Source organism: Mobula hypostoma, chromosome 15, assembly GCF_963921235.1.
Source record: "Mobula hypostoma chromosome 15, sMobHyp1.1, whole genome shotgun sequence".
Taxonomy (NCBI): Eukaryota; Metazoa; Chordata; class Chondrichthyes; order Myliobatiformes; family Myliobatidae; genus Mobula; species Mobula hypostoma.
This window is the reverse complement of record NC_086111.1, coordinates 33,015,076-33,035,771: the sequence shown is the minus strand read 5'-3', so window position 1 is coordinate 33,035,771 and position 20,696 is coordinate 33,015,076. Positions and strand designations below refer to the sequence as shown.

The 20,696-nt window shown below is 40.3% G+C and overlaps 1 protein-coding gene across 2 annotated transcripts in view; it reads right to left on the bottom strand.

Annotated features, from left to right (window-relative positions):
• The window catches only part of chl1b (cell adhesion molecule L1-like b), a 945,006-nt gene that overhangs the window by 214,948 nt on the left and 709,362 nt on the right, over positions 1-20,696 (bottom strand). The window lies entirely within an intron of this gene.

Genomic DNA, 20,696 nt, shown 5'->3' with positions numbered 1-20,696 from the left:
CACTCATATTGTCCTCATCATCATCAAGTTCCCTCTCATTGGTGAATACTGAAGAGAAGTATTCATTGAGGACCTCGCTCACTTCCACAGCCTCCAGGCACATCTTCCCCCCTTTATCTCTAATCAGTCCTACCTTCACTCCTGTCATCCTTTTTTTCTTCACATAATTGAAGAATGCCTTGGGGTTTTCCTTTACCCTACTCGTCAAGGCATGATTGAATGATGGAACAGACTCGATGGGCCAGATGGCCGAATTCTGCTCCTATGTCTTATGGTATGGTCTTATGATAGCAGACTCGATAGTTCGGGGGATGGATAGGAGAAATTGTGGCCGCTAAAGAGACATCATGATGGTGTGTTGCCACCAAGGTGTTAGGGTCAAAGTTGTTTCAGAGTGGCTGCAGAAGATTCTCAAGAGAGAAGGTGAGCAGCCAGAGGTGGTGGTGCACATTAGCACCGGTAACACAGATACATAAAAAGGGGAAGTTGTCCTGCACAGCGAGTATAGGGAGTTTTGGAAAAGGCTAAAGAACAGGACATCCAAAGGTAGTAATCTCGGGACTACCCCCAGTGCCACGTGTTAGTTAGGGCAGGAATAGGATAATGCTACAGAAGACTGAATGGCTGAGGGGCAGGGATTCAGATTTTTGGATGTTTGGGTTCACTTCTGGAGAAGGTACAATCTGTACAAAAGCGAGAGGTTACGTCTGAAATCGAGCAGACCAATATCCTTGTGGGCAGGTTTGCTAAAGCTGTTGGGGAGGGTTTAAACTATGTTTTCAGGGTGATGGGAACCACAGTGAAAGGGCGGAGGATGGAGCGGTTGGTACACAAGTCAATGTAGTGTGTAGTGAGACTGTGAGAATGGAGAGGCAGATGATAAGGCAACATTGCAGTCAGTTGGTTGAGGTGAAGTGTAACATGGGGGGAAAATGGAAAAAAGGTGATGAAGTTGTTATATTTGAATGCATGCGGTATATGGAATAAGGTAGATGATCTTGTATGGCGGTTAGAGATTGCCAGGGACGACATTGTGGGCATCACTGAGATGTGGCTGTAAGAAGATCATAGTTGAGAGCTGAACATCCAAGGATACATATTGTTTCGAAAGGACAGGCAGGTAGGCAGAGGGGTTGGGTAGCTCAGTTGGTAAAAAAATGGAATCAAATCCTTATTAGAGGTGACATAGGATTGGAAGATGTAGAAACCCTGTGGGTAAAAGCTAAAAAAAAACTGCAAGGAAGGGTAAAAAGACCCTGATGGTAGTTATATACAGGCCCAAACAGTAGCCAGGATGTGGGATATAATTTCAAGGGGAAATCGAAAAGGCAGGTAAAAAGCGCAATGTTATGATTGTGATGGGGATTTCAATATGCAGGTAAATTGGGAAAATCAGGTTGGCGCTGGATTCCAAGGGAAGGAATTTGTAGAACGCCTGTGAGATGACTTGTTTGAGGAGCTTGTTTGAGCTCACTAGAGGAAAGGCAATTTTGGATTGGCTGTTGTGTTGTGAACCAGATTTTATTAGGGAGCTTATGGTAAAGGAGACTTTTGAAAGCAGTGATCAAAGTATGATAGAATTCACCCTACAGTTAGAGAGGGAGAAAACAAAGTCAGATGTATCAGTACTACAGTGGAGTAAAGGGAACAACTACAGAGGCATGAGAGATGAACTGGAGATTTTGGGAGCAATTCAGAATAGATACATCCCAAACATGAAGAAGTATTATAATGGGAGGATGAGGCAACTGTGTGTCAGGGGAAATTAAAGACAGCATAAAGGCAAAAGAGGGAGTATCAAAAATAGCAAAAATTAGCGGGATGGTAGAGGATTTGAAAGCTTTCAAAAACTAACAGAAGGCAACTAAAAAAAAGAAGCGATGAAACATGAATTAAGCTTGCCAAAGGGGCACCAATTTTTTTTTTCTGATTTATAACAAGTAAAAGAGAGGTGAGAGTAGATATTGGATCATTGGAAAATTATGCTGGAGAGTTAAAAATGGGGCTGAAGAAATTGCAGATGAACTTCATAAGTATTTTGCATCAGTCTTCCCTGTGGAAGACACTAGCGTATTCCAGAAATTTGAGAGTGTTGGGGCAGAATTGAGCGTAGTTGCTATTACTAAGGAGAAGGTGCTTGGGGAGCTGAAAGATCTGAAGGTAGATAAGTCACCTGGATCAGATGGTCTATACACAGAATTCTGAAAGATGTAGCGGAAGAGATTGTGAAGACATAACTAATGATCTTTCAAGAATCACTAGGTTCTCGAATAGTTCTGGAGGACTGGAAAATTGCAAATGTCACTCCATTCTTTAAGAAGGGAGGGGGACAGAAGAAAGGAGATTATAGGTCAGTAAGCCTGACTTCAGTGGTTGGAAAGATATAGGAGTCCATTATTAAGCACGAGGTTTTGGGGTACATGGATGCTATGATAAAGTAGGCCAAAATCAGCATGATTTCCTGAAGGGGAAATCTTGCCTGACACATCTGTTGGAATATGTTGAGGACAAAGGAGAGTCAGTAAGTGGATGTTGCTATTTGGATTTTCAGAAGGCATTTGACAAGGTTCTGCACATGAGGCTGCTTAACAAGGTAAGACCCCATGGTATTGCATGAAGGATACTAGCCTGGGTAGAAGATTGGCTGATTGGCAGGATGCAGAGTCAGAATAAAGTGGTTGGTATTGTGACTGCTTCTTTTCATGTTATATGTCAATGACTTGGATAACAGAATTGATAGCTCTGTGGCCATGTGTGCAGACGATACAAAGATAGGTGGAAGGCCAAGTAGTGATAAGGAAGCAAAGAGTCTACAGAAGGACTTGTACAGACTGGGAGAACAGTCCAGGAAATGGCAGATGGAATATAGTGTAGGGAAGTGTGTAGTCATGTACATAGGTAGAAGGAATAATAGCACAAACTATTTTCTAAGTGGGGAGAGAATTCAAATATCAGAGGTGCAAAGGGACTTGGGAGTCCTTGTGTAGGTTTCCCGAAGGTTAATTTTCAGTTGAGTTGGTGGTAAGGACGGCAAATGCAATGTCAACTTTCATTTCGAGTGAACTAGAATATAAAAGCAAGGATGTGAAACTGAGGCTTTATAAGACATTGTTCAGACAAAGTTTGATGTCAGAGGTGAGTAAATTGATGGAAAGTATTCTTAGAGATGGCATATATAATTATCTGGACAGACAGGGTCTGATTAGGAACAGTCAACATGGATTTGTGCGTGGAAGGTCATGTTTGACAAATCTTATTGAATTTTTTGATGAGGTTACTAGGAAAGTTGACGAGGGTAAAGCAGTGGATGTTGTCTATATGACTTCAGTAAGGCCTTTGACAAGGTTCCACCCGGAAGGTTAGTTAGGAAGGTTCAATCATTAGGTATTAATATCAAAGTAGTGAAATGGATTCAGCAGTGGCTGGATGGGAGACGCCAGAGAGTAGTGGTGGATAACTGTGTGTCAGGTTGGAGGACCATGTCTAGTGGTGTGCCTTAGGGATCTGTACAGGGTCCAATGTTATTTGTCATACACATTAATGATCTGGATGATGGGGTGGTAAATTGGATTAGTAAGTATGCAGATGATACTAAGATAGGTGGAGTTGTGGATAATGAAATAGGTTTTCAAAGCTTGCAGAGAGATTTAGACCACTTAGAAGAGTGGGCTGAAAGATGGCAGATGGAGTGCCTGGGTTTCATCTCCTAAGTTACAGAGAAAGGTTGAACAAGTTGGGTCTTTATTCTTTGGAGCGTAGAAGGTTGAGGGGGGACTTGATAGAAGTATTTAAAATTATGAGGGGAATAGATAGAGTTGACGTGGATAGGTTTTTTCCTTTGAGAGTGGGGGAGATTCAAACAAGATGACATGAGTTGAGAGTTAAAGGGCAAAAGTTAAGGGGTAACATGAGGGGTAACTTCTTTACTCAGAGAGTGGTAGCTGTGTGGAACGAGCTTCCAGCAGAAGTGGTTGAGGCAGGTTCGATGTTGTCATTTAAAGTTAAACTGGACAGCTATATGGACAGGAAAGGAATGAAGGGTTATGGGCTGAGTGCAGGTCGGTGGGACTAGGTGAGAGTAAGAGTTCGGCATGGACTAGAAGGGCCGAGATAGCCTGTTTCCCTACTGTAATTGTTATATGGTTATATGGTTCACACTTGGTGTATGGTACGCAGTTTTAGACCCCTCATCTCAGAAATGATTTGCCGGCATTGGCGAGGGTTCAGAGGATTTTCACGAGCATGATTCTGTGAATGAAAGTGTTAATGTATGAGGAACTTTTGATGGATCTGAGATTGTTCTTGCTGGAGATTAGGAGAATGCAGTGGGGGGGGGTGGAGGGAGATCTCATTGAAAGACTACATACAGAGTGGATATGGAGAGGATGTTTCCTATTATGGGTGAGTCTAGGACCATAGGGCACAGTTTCAGAAGAGCGTGATGTCCATTTAGAACAGAGATGAGAAGGAATTTCATTAGTTTGATGGTGGTAAGTCTGTGGAATTCCTTGCAACAGACGGCTGTGGAGGATAAGTCATCGAGTATATTTAAAGCAGAGGTTGATAGGTTCATGGTTAGTCAGGGTGTCAAAGGTAAGGGAGAGGGCAGGAGAGAAGGGTTGAGAAGGATAATAAATCAGCAATGATGAAATAGTGGAGATTAACAATGTGCTGAGTGGACTAATTCTGCTCTTATGTCTTTTGATCTTATATTTTGGTTCCAGTACATTTTCCAAATTATGGACAAAATTGACTTTGAGGCCTCTGTTAAAATAGACCCCGTTCATTGCAGCTTGTGTTCTGTTTTGGCTGAGTTAATCTTGTGCTTTATATCCTTCATGTTATTTCTTGACTTTAGTAATTTAATTTTATAAACTGCAGCATCATATACTGTATACTTTATTATGTTTTTTATCATCTATGTTACCTTCAAACATTAGTGCACAAGCATCCCAGATATCTCTACTTTAAAGCATATTTTGTATAGTCTCTCCTCATAGTTTGTACTAAAGTATACTTTCTGTATTAAAATTCAACTCTTATGTGCCTATCTTTTCCACCATCCTCTCTTGAAGCCAATTGCTATTCTTGTTAATGTTCACTGAATTTCCTGGTTTGACATATTCTTCTGCTTTTGAAGTACTGTAGACGCGCCTCACAATGTCCAAACTAATCAAGGAAAATTCAGCAGTTTCTCATTTAGGCTTGGCTAGTTGGATCAGCAGACAATGCTTTCCCCTCCTTTCTGCTCTAGCATTACTGAGCCCATCATTTCCAATTATTCAGTTTCCCAATTATTTAATGTGCTCTGTTGGAGAGTGCTAAATAATACAATATGAACTCTCTCTGTCAGTATTCAATGGGGAAATAATTCTTAAATTTAGAGTCTAGTTAATTTTTACCTTTGGTATTCATTTTGTTGCATTAGATCAAAAAAAATGCTTCCTTTTGCATTTACACTGTTCTGCAACAAAACATTTTTTCATTCCATATACATCATTACACAATTTTTTATGCCTTGACTTATTTACATTTTATCTTATTGAAATACAGTCTTTCGGCCCTTTGAGCCACACTGTCCAACAATCTCCCAATTTAAACTGAACCTAATCATGGGACAATTTACAATGATTAATTAACATCCCAACCCGTACGTCTTTAGACTGTGGCAGGAAACCAGAGCACTTGGAAGAAATGCATGTGGTCAGAGGGAAAACATACAAACTCCTTACAGGCGGAAGCAGGAATTGAACCTGCGTCGCGTGTACTGTAAAGCATTGTGCTAACCACTATACTACAAGTTCAGCAAATTATTTTATTTGTTGATGAATGTATTTTGAAGGCACAGCTTTCAAGAATGCAAAAACATTAAAAAAAAATTAAACCCCACTGGAGATACATTGAGAAATTAGAATGAATTTACTCAGAATCGGGTTTATTATCACTGGCATGTGACATGAATTTTGTTAACTTAGCAGCAGCAGTTCAATGCAATACATAATCTAGCAGAGAAAAAGGTAATAACAAATAAAATAAAAATAATAATAATAAATAAATAAACAAATAAATTACTGTGAACGTATATTGAATAGAGTTTTAAAAAAAGGTGCAAAAACAGAAATACTGTATATTTAAAAAAATTGAGGTAGTGTCCAAAGATTCAATGTCCATTTAGGAATCGGATGGCCAAAGGGAAGAAGCTGTTCCTGAGTCACTGACTGTGTGCCTTCAGGCTTCTGTATCTCCTACCTGATAGTAACAGTGAGAAAAGGGCATGCCCTGGGTGCTGGAGGTCCTTAATAATGGAAGCTGCTTTTCTGAGATGCCACTCCCTGAAGATGCTATGGGTACTTTGTAGGCTAGTACCCACAATGGTGTTGACTAGATTTACAACCTTCTGTGGCTTCTTTCGGTCCTCTGTAGTAGCCCCTCCATCCCAGACAGTGATGCAGCCCGTCAGAATGCTCTCCACAGTACAAATATAGAAGTTTTTGAGTGTATTTGTTGACATGCCAAATCGCTTCAAACTCCTAGCCACTGACTTGCCTTCTTTATAACTACATTGATAGGTTTAGACCAGGTTTGATCCTCAGAGATCATGACACCAAAGATCTTGAAACTGCTCACTCTCTCCAATTCGGATCCCTCTACGAGGATTGGTATGTGTTCCTTCATCTTACCCTTCTTAAAGTCCACAATCAGCTCCTTCGTCTTACTGACATTGAGTGCCAGGTTGTTGCTACGGCACCACTCCACTAGTTGGCATATCTCACTCCTGCACGCCCTCTCATCACCACCTCGGATTCTACCAACAATGGTTGTATCGTCAGCAAATAGAATGATGGTATTTGAGCTATGCCTAGCCGCACAGTCATGTGTATATAGAGAGTAGAGCAGTGGGCTAAGCACACACCCCTGAGGTGCGCCAGTGTAGATCGTCAGCGAGGAGGAGATGTTATCACCAATCCGCACAGATTGTGGTCTTCTGGTTAGGAAGTCAAGGATCCAGTTGTAGAGGGAGGTACAGAGGCCGAGGTTCTGTAACTTCTCAGTCAGGATTGTGGGAATGATGGTATTAAATACTGAGCTATGGTCGATGAACAGCATCCTGACGTAGGTATTTGAGTTGTCCAGGTGGTCTAAAGCCGTGTGGACAACCATCGAGATTGCATCTGCCATTGACCTATTGTGGTGAAATTGCAAATTGCAATGGGTCCAGGTCCTTACTGAGGCAGGGGTTCAGTCTAGTCATGACCAACCTTTCAAAGCATTTCACCACTGTAGATGTGAGTGCTACTGGGCGATAGTCATTAAGGCAGACCACATTATTCTTCGTAGGCACTGGTATAATTGTTGCCTTTTTGAAGCAAGTGGGAACTTCCGCCCATAGCAGTGAAAGGTTGAAAATGTCCTTGAATACTCCCGCTTGTTGGTTGGCACAGGTTTTCAGATCCTTCTCAGGTACTCATTGGGACCCCCCGCCTTGCGAGGGTTCACTCCCTTTAAAGACAGCCTAACATCGGCCTCTGAGATGGAGATCACAGGGTCATCAGGTACAGCAGGGATCTTCACAGCTGTAGTTGTGTTCTCCCTTTCAAATCGTGCATAGGAGATATTGAGTTCATCTGGATGTGAAGCATCGCTGCCATTCATGCTACTGATTTTAAAGTTCATGGCTTTCAATCTCCATCCATGGATTTATCTTGGTTATTGAAGAAGTTATGTTCCAGGTACCACAGATACTATGTTTGGGGTGGGTAAATAGGTCAGATTTTGCCCGGAACTGCCACAGTCCATATTAATCTACACAACCTTGCTGCAATCTTGTTAACCCAAGACATCCAATGTGAAGCACATTGAGGAACCCTTTGCCATAAATGCCCCGAAAACATTGAAGTGGGCAAAACCCGACCTCCTGCTTTGCTGAACCACTGATTAGTCTTGGATGGTTTGTAGTGTAATGTGCCAAACATAATTGAGCTTCCAGTGCTTAAGTCTGAGGTGAGAGTACACAAATTAGGATTGTATTCTTTGACATTCAAATGGTTAAATATTGTTTTGATTGAATATTCCAAGAAATTGCACAGAGCTGACAAGAAAATATTTCCACTGTTCGGACAATCCTCGGCAAGGGGCAAAATAAGAGCTGGGATTCTTTGGAGTAAAGTTAAGATGAGATCTCTTTTCAAAATGGTGGAAATATTTAAGTCTTTTCTGCAAAGGTACACTGATGCTAAATTATTGTTATTTTTAAGTATGAAATTGATGGAGTTTTTTGTTAATCAATGGCTGTACTGGTGATAGAGACAAAAGTATGACATTAGGTTAATGATCCGCCATGATCACTTAAAAGAGCAAGGGTCAAATAGCTTGTCATTCCAACATTCTTTGGACCTTTCTATTTATTTACCGTGTAGTCCTCTACGTTTGTACGAATGGAGAGCTTGACTTAGTATCATTGAGTGATACAGCATGGAAAGAGGACTTCAGTCCGACTTGTCTTTGCTGACCATGCTGTCCACCAAGCTAGTTCCATCTGCCACATTTGACCCATATCCCTCTAATCCCAAGCTATCGATGTACTTACCCAAATTTCTTTTCAATGCTGTTATTTCCAATAACAGGATGCCCAAATCAGTACACAGTAGACCAATTGTGGTTTCACCAATGTCTTGAGCAACTGCACCATAACGTCCCAACTCCAGTATGCATTGCACTTCCTGATGAATGCCAGCATGTCAAATGCCTTCCTCATAACCCAGACCACCCGTGACACCGCTTTCAGTGAACTGTGTACTTTTCATCTTTGGTCCTTCTGTTCCACAACTCTCCCAGGGCTCAATCATTCACTGTATAAGATTACCCCGGCTAAACTTCCCAAAATGCACTTTGCACTTATCTGAACTGAAAGCCATTTGCCAGTCTTCAGCTTCTCTTGCCTACCTGATCATGACCCCCCTGTAGTTTTCCACTATCTACGATATTATTTATTTTATCACATAAATTTACTATCCATGCCTTGAACATTTGCATCCAATTCATTTAAATAAAGAATGAACAGCAAAGGTCACATCACCAATCCCTGTGGCACACCATTAGTCAAAGGCCTGCAGTTGGAGAAACATTTAATTATTACTTGCTATTTTCTACCATCGAGCCAGTTATGAATCCAGTCGGCTATCTCTGCCTTAGCTCAATATCAAAGAAGACCAACAACATATTATCATATTATTCTAGCAACTTCAAGCATTATTGCATAAAACTCTTTTACCCATCTTTTTTAGGGCCAATATCACCAAGTTATCTAAACTCATGGAAATAAGATTCTCAACAATGGACAGCCTATGGCAACTGGAAATTGCATTTGTGAGTACTCCACTGAAAAATTCTACATCATATGAGGATCTATATCAATGGTAGATCCAGGTATGAACTGCAGGGTGGATAGGGTGGGGAAAGTGTTGACTGGCGTGGAACCTGAGCTGTGAAAACCAACTGACTGAGTTCAGCCAACACATTAGCGGGGGGTTAGGTAGTGTTGAAAGAGTGAAGTACCAACAGAAAAATAAAACTGAAAAAAAGTGGGGGAAGGTGCTGGAATCAGCAATCAGATCATTTGACATAAAGTTGATTTATGGCTTGGCTGACAGAGCAATGGGAAGTATGGGCTGAAGAATTGATTGGTGAGGTTGGTTATAGGCCACCGCTGTAAGATGGCATGAGTAAAGCTCTGTAGGGGAGTAGATGGTAAAGTTGGAGCCCAAGGTACAAAAAGGTCAGGATAACAAGGCCAGATTCCAAGAGAAGGCCTCTGTTAAGAAAATGAAGTGGGTCACTTTCCACTTGAGGAAATCAGTGGGTCATGCTTGTGTGATACAATGGTGAGAAATGGAATCTAAGTGTGCATTGTAGGCCAGTGGATGCCACTGCACATGTTAAGTGTTTGTTGGGTACTGTGAAGACACCAGGGCTGCAAGTTGGATCATTTGATGGTCCACTTGTATACTGTATCATTTTGCTTTAATAAAAAGGAAATCACAATTTCCTCTTGATTCACTTGTTATTAAAACTCCATAATACAGCATACAAGTGGACCTCTAAATGAACCAATTTGTGGACCTGGTGTCTTCACTCCCAACGTGCAGTATCACAATCAACAAATAATTTAAACATACTCCAGGTAGAATTGTTGACTTCCTACCCACTGCAAAGAACCACTTCATTCTTTGCTATACAGGAGTCTTCAAAGGTCTAACAGTTGCATCAATGCATCCACTGAAGAACTACTCATAATGCATAACACAGGGGGAATTAGTTGTGGTTTGCTAATAGGAAGTAAGATTAATAGAAATTGCTAGTAAATAAGCAACAGCAGAGAGAGGTAAGAGTTCAGCAAAGAAATGAAGCTTGGTTTGAAATGGAAGCTTTTTGAGGCTTCATTCTGCAATACCCTTAAATAATAAGTAAATGCTTTAAGCATGGATGCTGTTCTGAGCACTCTGAAGAAAACAGCTACAATGGTGGCACTGCAGCAACACCAGACACTGCAGATGACGTACAACTGAAAGCAAGACAGAATCATCTAGAAATACATCACGATTGAAGAAAGAAGCAGGGTTACCTGCTTTGAGGAAGGACACCAACCTAAAACACTGCTTCTCTCTCCACAGATTCTGCCCAACCTGTAGAGTATCTCCAGCAAAGTTCCATTATATTCTTTATTTCAATAGCTGTCTCAGCAGTTCAGTTAGTTGAAATTTGAGAATTTGGACAGCTCTGTGAAGTGAAGCAGTTTCAATATTCAGGTAGAGACAAGTACCTAACTTTACCTTCAGTCAATGTCAAGGCGGCCATTCCAAGGATGAGATGCTTTGGCATCTTAGGCAACTGGTTGCCCATTTAGTTTTCTCCTTCATATGATACCATTGACAGAAACAAAAGTGGTAGCGTTGTAGTTGGTGCCTTATGGACATCTGAAATATTTGCGTAGAGTTTTCTTACACCATCTGTCAGTTTTCAAAATAAATTACTTTTCAATTCAAATACACTAACTTGATGGCAACTTAGGTGTCAAAGTGAGGTCTTGCACTTTTGGGAACCACAGCACCTGGCATAAGTCATGGGTTCAATCCACTGAAAGTAAAACATTACAGCTGTTCCTGGCAAACTAAACTCCAGGCACCTGATGGCAACGTCAGTGGAGAGATGACTACCTTATCTGACATATGTTACCGGCAATGGTTTGCAATCAGCCTGCAGCATAAAAATTCAATGTAGTGGAGATTTTAACCTCAATGGACAAGTTGGTCTCTCTGCTGAATGTCATTTGAAGTTCTGCTTCGGAAGATGTATCTCTCTCAGGTGAAGTACAGAGAGCAAAGAAAGATTCCTTATCGAAGTAATTGTACCTAGGTCGATTTATAAAAATTCTTTGAGTGCCTGTCAGGTCCCTGTCATTTAAGCATGGCACCATGTGAAAAATGTTCCTTTGACAAATTCTGGTCAGCTAATTGCAGGAGCAAAATAATCTTTATGTTGAGAAGTGCTTGTGCGGGATTTTGGTACATAATTGATAAACACAAGAGATTCTGCAGACGCTGGATATTCAGAGTAAACAGAATAAACCATTTTATTTCCCCTCCCCATTCTCATTCCAACGTGTTGGCCTGTGGCTTCCTTTACTGCCATGATGAGACCACTCTCATCACCTCATATTCCGTTTGGGTAGCCTCCAACCTAATAGCATGAACACCAATTTCTCCAAATTCCAATAATTTCTCCCCCATTTCTCTTCTCCCCATTTTTATTCCCCATTCTGGCTCCCCTTTTACCCGTTCTCTTCGCCTCACCTACTTGTCACCCCTCCCTGGTGCCCTTTCTCCTTCCATTTCTCTCTTGGTGTACTCTCCTCTCCTATCAGATTCCTTCTTCATCAATCCTTTGTGTTTTCCACCTATCATTACCCAGCTTCTTACTTCATCCCTTCCCCCACTCACCTACCTTCCCCCTCACCTGGCTTCACCTATCACTTTCTAGCTTGCATTCTTCCCTCTACACCCACCTTCTTATTCTGGCTATTTCCCTCTTCCTCTCCAGTCCCATTGAAGGGTCTCAGCCCAAAATGTCGACTCTTTATTTCTCTCCATAAAAGCTACCTGACCTGTTGAGCTCCTGCAGCATCTTGTATGTTTTACATTGGTACCAGAAGAAATTTGTATACCAGAAAGAATGCTGAATTAACAGAAAAATAAATCAAATATTCTGACTATTGGAAGACATTGTAATTTGGATTAAAATTGCTTGTGATACTCTGCAGATGAGGCGGTTTATATATGGGGAGAGGAAGATTTCATGTTTCAAGTCACTGAGCTCTGTTCCTCTCTGTAACGATGCTGCCCGATTTGATATGTATTTCCAGCAATTTATACATTTAATTTCAGATTTCCAGCACTTACTGTTCTTTGTCATGGAAATCAGGATAACTGGTGTGCAAACAGAGCCAACAGAAGCTAAATGACAGAAGGATATAACGACATCAACGTAGCCCCACAGGAAAGAGATCATTTGCTCTCACTGAGGCTATTACCAAGAATGTCATCATGGTGAGGTCGAAACTGCACAAGGTGAGAGTTTTCTTTGTCCTTTCATATCCTAGTTTCTGCTGTCTTCTATTTCACAACCCCCTTTAATTTATACAGTATGTTCCCCCACCTCTTTATTTCTTCATTCATTTATTGAGATACAGCGCGGAATAGGCCCTTCCGGCCTTTCAAGCCATGCCGCCCAGCAATCTCCGATTTAATATTGGCTTAATCACAGGACAATTTACAATGACCAACTAACCTACCAACTGGTGAGAGGAAACCAGAGGCAATCCACGTAGTCACCGGGAGAATGTACAAACTGCTTACGGGCAGTGGCGGGAATTGAACCTGGGTTTCTGCTACCGTAAAGCACTGTGCTAACCACTACACTACCGTGCCACACCACACCTCTTCTTTCCCTTCTTCCTCTCATTAGCACTCTGCCCTGTATTTCTTCTCGACAACCAAGGAGAGTAACCTGGCTGGGCATTAATAGCGGAACGATAAAAATGAAGACATGCTGCTGCTTAATTAAACACTCCCGGCTACCCACTTGGGTACTGACACTGCAGATGGGAAAAAAAAATCAAATAGCAAGTGATGGAATCTGCAGCTGGCAACTTACCAGGCAGGAGTGGCCTGGAGCCAGGGTGGGCAGGAAGGATGTTACAGGTGCCAGCTGGCTGTAGAACAAGGTCATGCACAAGTTTTGTCGCGCTGCACTGACAGGAGCATTTCAATGAGGCAGCTTATGGTTACTGTTAGATTTTTAAATTGCTTACAGCGCAAACCAACATGATTCATTTATTATGAGATCTGCAGAACAAGACTGTTCAACAAGTCAGACACATGATCCATGGCATGCATAACATTACTAGAGCACATGAGACAACAGAGCCAACATCTGTGTATCGCTGCAATCTCCTCTCTACAGAGCTGATTCTTCCAGCTCACCTCAGCACACTGAGTATCCTCCAATATTAAGAAGTAACCAGAGACTTATTGAAATATTTATGTACCTTAAAGATACAGTTTTGGGCCACTTTGATCCATTTGACTCCACATCTTTTAATCATGAACCTGTGGACTATCAAACTAACCTGTGCCATCACGTTGCTACCTGGGTGTACAGTAAGTTTACTGAGTTCAGAGAAAGGATCCATAATTTGAAACATTAATGCTGTTTCACAATGTCTCAGACACATGATCCAGGAGAAACCCTAAGTAGTAATAAGTATAATGGTCCAGGGGAGACAATGAGAGACCGAAGGACGTGGTGCAGGCGAGACAATGAATAAGGCCTCAGACAAGTTTGGCATTACTTGTGCTTAACCATCATCTTACCTCCCTCATTCAGCAGCACTGGTGTGCCAAATCTGTGGAGAATTCAGCATCCAAGCACGGAGTCCTGATCAACATGAGCCATTAAAGTGCACCAATTTCCTTTGCCTGAACAAGCCAAACTGGTAGGTCCCAACACTTATCAGCTTGGCTTGTTCGGGCAAAAGGCAAAAAATCCAGGCTGGAATCTTGTGCCTCACTGCATAGAAGCCTCATGTTTCATGTCTATGGATTTTGTCAACAGACAAGTATTTCTTCTTACCTAAGTTCTTTATCTGACAACTGAAATGCTTTTTACTGCAATTGCTTCTCGACCAGTATAGTGCAAGCTATACTTACCCAATCTTTTAATTAAATCGTGACACTGGTATTGATCATGCACTGGCAGTAATGACAAATGCAACTTGATGACCTATTATTAACAAACAGCTCAGCAAAGGTATATCCTCAACATACGCTCAAACAGACCGCAAATTATTGGGGTTGTCTCTTGCCTTTCTTTTCCCCTTCTTTCCCTCCTCCACCACTGCTACAGTGCAGTCGGTGCCAAGCTCTGTACTCCTATAATGGTCAGCTAGAGCAGCAGACATCCATGGGCCTTCAAACCTTCTCTGCCCAGTACTGCAGGTCCCTTCCAGTGTAATTTGGGCAGCAGAATAATTGGTCTGATCTCCTGTTTACCATATGCTGTTTCTACTCACCTATAGGGGTTGCACACCAAAGTTAATAGCCTTATCACCAAATGCCCAGCCATGTCACCCAACAACTGCCATTTGTTTTGAAAGAGAGGTTCAAATATTAAATCCAGACAGGTCAAACAGATTAACAGTCGGGGAACTGGGTACCGAATGCTGTATTGATCTGTGTATGTGCACACACACACACACACACACACACACACACACACACACACACACACAACACACACACACACACACAGAGTTAAACAATGAGGAAACAGAAACCCCTCTGACCACACTGCTCATGAAGTGATGTAGACTTAACATGCAGAAGTATGCAATTCTGTTAATGCTCAGTCCATTGCTGCTCCGTTGGAAATAGAAATTGAAACATCATAACCAGTGTTGAAGTAGTAAGGGTCATTGAGATATGGGGAGAACAGACTGTCCTGGGCTACAAATGGTTTGTGTTTTTACAGATGTCCATAAGTCAAGTTTGTCTGTAAGTCAGAAAATATGGTAACCACATCTCCACAATATTGTAATGATTTACGTTGATAAGGGCCAATTACCATGAGCATATATTTATTGTCTTTCCTGACCTAGTAATAATGGGACTGAACCAGGATTTTCCCGTGCTCAGTGACTGGTTTCGATGGGTTTTGAAGTATCAGTGCATGTTAGATTATTTAATAAGAGCACTGTTGCTCAAGTATCAACAGAGGCGATCACTTGTCAGTTTCCAAAGCAACTCTCTTAAGAGGCTTCAGAACACATATTTTTCAGAAGTATGTGTTCTAAAAAGACAATGGTGTTTGATTACTATGGGGAGGTTATATGCAAATAGTTTTTTTCCCCAAGTCTGCAACTCGTTTGAATTTAGTAAAGTCTATGAGAGCTCATTTATATGCACCAGGGTACTATAGTCAAGGGCCTGTTGTGAATGGCAAATTGCAAGACATCAAAAATACCTTCAGCTGTAGACTGGAGGAGCTGGATGCTTGCAATTTAAAGTCATGATAAATCTCTGGAGTACATGCCAAATATCAGTGATGACACTTTAAACAACATGCAGCTACTTTGCATATTGCTCCTCCCTTAAATATACAAAATTGCTTATTCAATATAGGACTAGATATGACCTCCCACTGTGAGGCTTTCTTCCCTTCCCCTTCTCCTGTATGCACTAAAATGATGGGAGAAGTGGCTCTTTCTACCCTGGGTTTTTCCTTCCCATCCCAGGCATTATGAAACAACCAGTCTCTTACCAATGCTTACATTTGTTGCTTCTTTTTCTTCTTGACCATTTTATATTTTATGCAGAAATTCCCCAATATAGTTATTCACAGGTGAATCTCACTCTTAGTAATTCATCCCTTATCTCTGCTCTTTGATCGCACATAATCGAAATTCTGGATCCCATAAAATGATTAACACCAGCAGTCATACAATATCATAGAATCCTTACCCAGCATTAAAAAAACAATATACCCACACGTGCCCAGAATTAGAGAGGAGATTTAGCACAGATTATTCCCTTGTATGTCTGCCTCCAACTTTAGAGATTGATTGTCTTATATTTCTCTCCACCTTTTACAGTTGCCTTGCAATTCTCGGAACTGGTCTCCCTCTAAATACATTCTGAAATACTGCAATCGATAGCACTGTTGTTGTTCCAAAAAGGCACCAAATGGAGATATATCCCTTTATTTTTGAAGCTCAAATTCATGACCATTCACTGGAAAGTATAATTAATTATGGATCTTTGGCAGAGGACTTTTCACAACTGCCAATGAGATTATGTTGGCAAGCAACTGTAGAGTACTGTCAAGTCTAGAGTTTACAGTGTTCTGGGAATATTTTTAGCATCTTTTTTTAATATTTTTATTGTACTATCTTTTCTGTTGATAGGATGAGTGGTCACAAAATTGGTATGCTACAGCAGGAGTTGCTCAGTGAAAAGAATCTTTAAATACTCGTTAATATCTGTGATATGGCTTTTTTTACTGTAGAGGCAAATACCCAAGGCAAGATGAATTTTGAACTGGGTTTGCAATGGGCAGAGAGTGAGGTAACCACAGAGAATGATATGCATTGGGTTTATTATGTTGAGAAACCATTAGCATTTTGATGTAAAAAGAGAATCTTATTTACCTACACTAGGAATAGAGATGCAAATGAAGCAAGTATGATGACAAAAATAATTAAAATCAGTTTTGTTTTCTCTTTGCTCTGACTTTTGCAAACCAGATGCTACACTCTATTTATTTTTCTGATTGCAAAGGAAAGTGGAATACTTTCGGTTCTGGGAGAGTGACATTGAAAGGAAAGTTTTGATTATAGTTTTATTCCCTGTTTCAAATAGGGACATCACTGGCAAGACCAGAATTTATTGTTCATCACCAGTTGCCCTTGAGATGAAGGTGAGTCAATGTTTCAAGATAATTTGATTTTCATTTGTGTTTTTTTTTCAAAGACTTAAAGCAACTTTAATCATGTTTAAATTCTTCTGGATTAATGTCTCTGATTATCACTGACATTTTAATACCCCTGTTAAATACTTAGACAGTAGATGAGACTCCTTCTCAGGGCTGGTTGATACAGACATCCCACCCTGCAAAAACCCATTTCAGGGAGGTAGCAGCATCAATTTGCGGGAGACTCCCGGGAGAGGTGGGATGTCTGCAATAGAGTAGCTCCTTAGCAGCTGGCCAGCTAGTTTAAATAATGCTAATGAATGAATGACACCTGATAAACTCACCTCAACATGTCTTTTACAGTCTTAACCCACCACGGGCAATAGAAAAGTCACTGTTGCAAACAGTGCAGCGAGCAACACTGTCATTATTTTGACCCCTATTAGGCAGGGGTACGCTTTAGTGTAGTCTGGGGTGATGTACGTTTTATATTTTTTTTGGAACACTCTGCCATGGCGCGCTCTCTCTCTCTCTCGTGGTCGCTCGCGCGCTCTCTCTTGTTTTTCTCTCGCTCGCTCTCAAAAAAATTGATTTCCGTGATATTGTATATAGTTTGTGGGCATCAGGGAGCCACTATTAATATGCGGGAGACTCCTGGAAGTTCCGAGAGAGGTGAGATGTCTGTTGATATTGCAGAGGTAGGGCTTCAGTGGTAGACTGCCTGGGGCCCAGTTGTCAGTGAAGCATTACTGCTCCTTATTGCCTGACTCCAGGAATGAAAGGGTGAAGGCGAACCTCACTGTGGCTCTACACATCCATATTAATTCAGCATGAGCTAGACTGAGTACAGGGTTTTTGTGATTCAGCCGAATTTTGTGTATCTCTGACCCAGTATCATCAGTTAACAATCAATATTCCATAAAATGTCCATTGCCCAAGGAGTTGACTTTTGTAGGATAATAATTGGCTCTTTAGTTTCTCAAAGTTGATCTCCAATTACACCAATACTTCCATAAAAACAAAACCAGGATTAAAATCATCATTGCCAAGATAATTAAAGGCAGTGGAAATATTTGTAAGTAAATGCAAACTAAAATGAATTTCCTTAATGTTTCAACAACATCTAAAGAGAGCCTAGAAAGTAGGCAGCTTGCAGATCTTATCACTGTAAATTTTTATGATACTTATCACAAAGCCAAACCATTACAGCAATTAAGTGGAGACAAAATCTGTTCTGATAGTACATAGTTTATTTCCACATGACAAGAGGAAACAACATTGCTTTATTTTCTTTTACTTTCAAATAAACAGTACTCTATTGAGAAACACTTTTATTTCAGTTCCCCAAATAGTTTGACTCTATGAATGAAAAGGCAATAAAGAAGGGATATTTCTGTGGCTGCAGCCAGCTATCAAACACAGATATAAAGACAGTTTATGTAAAAATGTCAATTGATTTGATTTGAAATGCCAATCATCACATCAAATGCTAATTTACTTTTACGCACAATTGCAATTGTCCTATTTTTTTTGAATTTTCTTTGGTGCTTCTCAGCTGCAAAATAAAATTATACACCTGCTCAGTACATTATTTTTCTCTCTGTCTACGGTGACAGACTGTAATTCATAGCTGTAAAATAGCCAGGAATTACTGAATTCTTTGTATTGGAACACACTGTCATCGGCTGGCAATGACAGTCTGGCAGTTTGTTCTTTTCTTGTTATCAAAACATCATACAGGTTTGTGTAGGTCAGCATAACCCACTGATTGCAGGCGTAAATCCAAAAGACATGCCATGTTGTTTCTGCCAATGCTCTCAAAAAGTATTTTCTCACCCAAGCAAAATTATTACCTCAATATTGCAGTAAATGAAAATGGCAACAGCATATCAGACAAACTGACAACGTGGCTTCTAACAGGTTGCTAAATAAGGAGGTCACCTTCCTCAGATAATATGAAGATTCTTCAGCAGAGACAGCAGAATCAGTTACATTGTTTCAATGCTGTTTCAATTAATATCATTAGCTGATGTAGAAAATATATAAGCACAAATGGAATCTTCACATATCACTGTGTATGTCTGCTGCTGTGAATTATGATTAGAGATTTGCCTGTGAAGGATATTATCCCTTTACTCATTTCTCACTGTACAGCAAAAGAGTAACCTGTCATTGCAGAAGATTGAATTTATATTTTAATTTATAAACTGCCTGTTCATGAAAGTAAGTATTTACCATGTATAGTAATAATGACAAAATGTGTCTAAACTATGTTAGAAAATTCAATGCAGATATTTACACTGGAAGTAATTTTTACACTTCTAATGTTGGACACCACCTATTCTTATCTCCATAATATTGTCTGTCTGTTTCTGAAACTCTCATATAAATGTCTGTTACATTTACTTTTGGTATACCAATGAAAGCAACCCCATCTCTCTAGTCCTGCTCTCAATAAACTTGAAGTCATTCAAAATACAGTTGTTCATATCCTATTTTAGAATAAGTGTTGTTCATCAGTGCCACGTGTACTTACTGACCTTCAGTGGTCAATGTGTCAATTTTAAAACTCACAGCCTTGTTTTCAAATCTGTGCCCTTCAAAATCTAGCCTCTTACTCATCCCCAAATTTAATCATGACACAAATGGTGAGAGTGTCATCAGTGACAAAGGTCTAAAATTCAAGGGATATGCACAAATATATGAACTGGGAGAAGACTGCTTGGTCCTCAGCATTTCATAAGATCATGGCAAATTTGATTGTGATTTTATATTTGCAACCTCATCTGCCTACACTCACCTTTCACTTTTAAATTCAAATGTCTGTACATTATAATGGAGTCATAAGGCAAAGATTTTTACTCCCTCACTTGGTGGGATGGATGTAAGATTTAAATAAATTCTAATTCTAATTCTTGTTTATAAAGAGTCTGTCTACAACTACCTTAATGATATATAAAAAATAATTTTTCTCACCCCTTAAAGAACAGATTTCCAAGGAACTTAACATTTTCTGAGTGAAAAACAGCTTCATATTAGTCGTAAATAAGTGACCCTTTATTTGAAACTGTTATATCCCTTCTCCACCTCCACTTCAAAACTATCTACCAACAGGAAACATCCTACACTTACCCATCCTCCCAAGACCCTTATGATTCAATCAAGTCCTTCACACTGATATCACCAAGAAAACCCACACTTATTTTCTAATCTACTCATGTCAGTCAGCTACAATTCTAAAATTAATTGTTTCTTAATGATTAGGTTACAGGGAGGATTTTGCCTTTCCACAGAACTAATCTTGCTTGTTACTGAAAATCTTATCAGTCATGACTTTACTTTGCCAACCAAAATGGTTTTCCTCATCTTTGAAGGAGAAAACAAGAAAGTAAGCCTTAATGGCTTACATCTGCACTGTCCAAGTTCTCATGGATCTTATGCTTTATCTATTTTTGAACTAACAGGTTTACACATTACGAATATTCTGAATGGACAACGCCATTCCAAGTAAAAAGTTCTATCTTTAATCCTCTCATTTCATGTACTTCTCTAAACTTCAATAAATCTCACTTATCCTATCTCTCCTTGTGAGGTGACTTGTCCATTCTTATCAGTCAAGGAAATCTCTCCATTGTTTCTAAAAGATTTACATCTTTTCGTAGATGGGATGACCA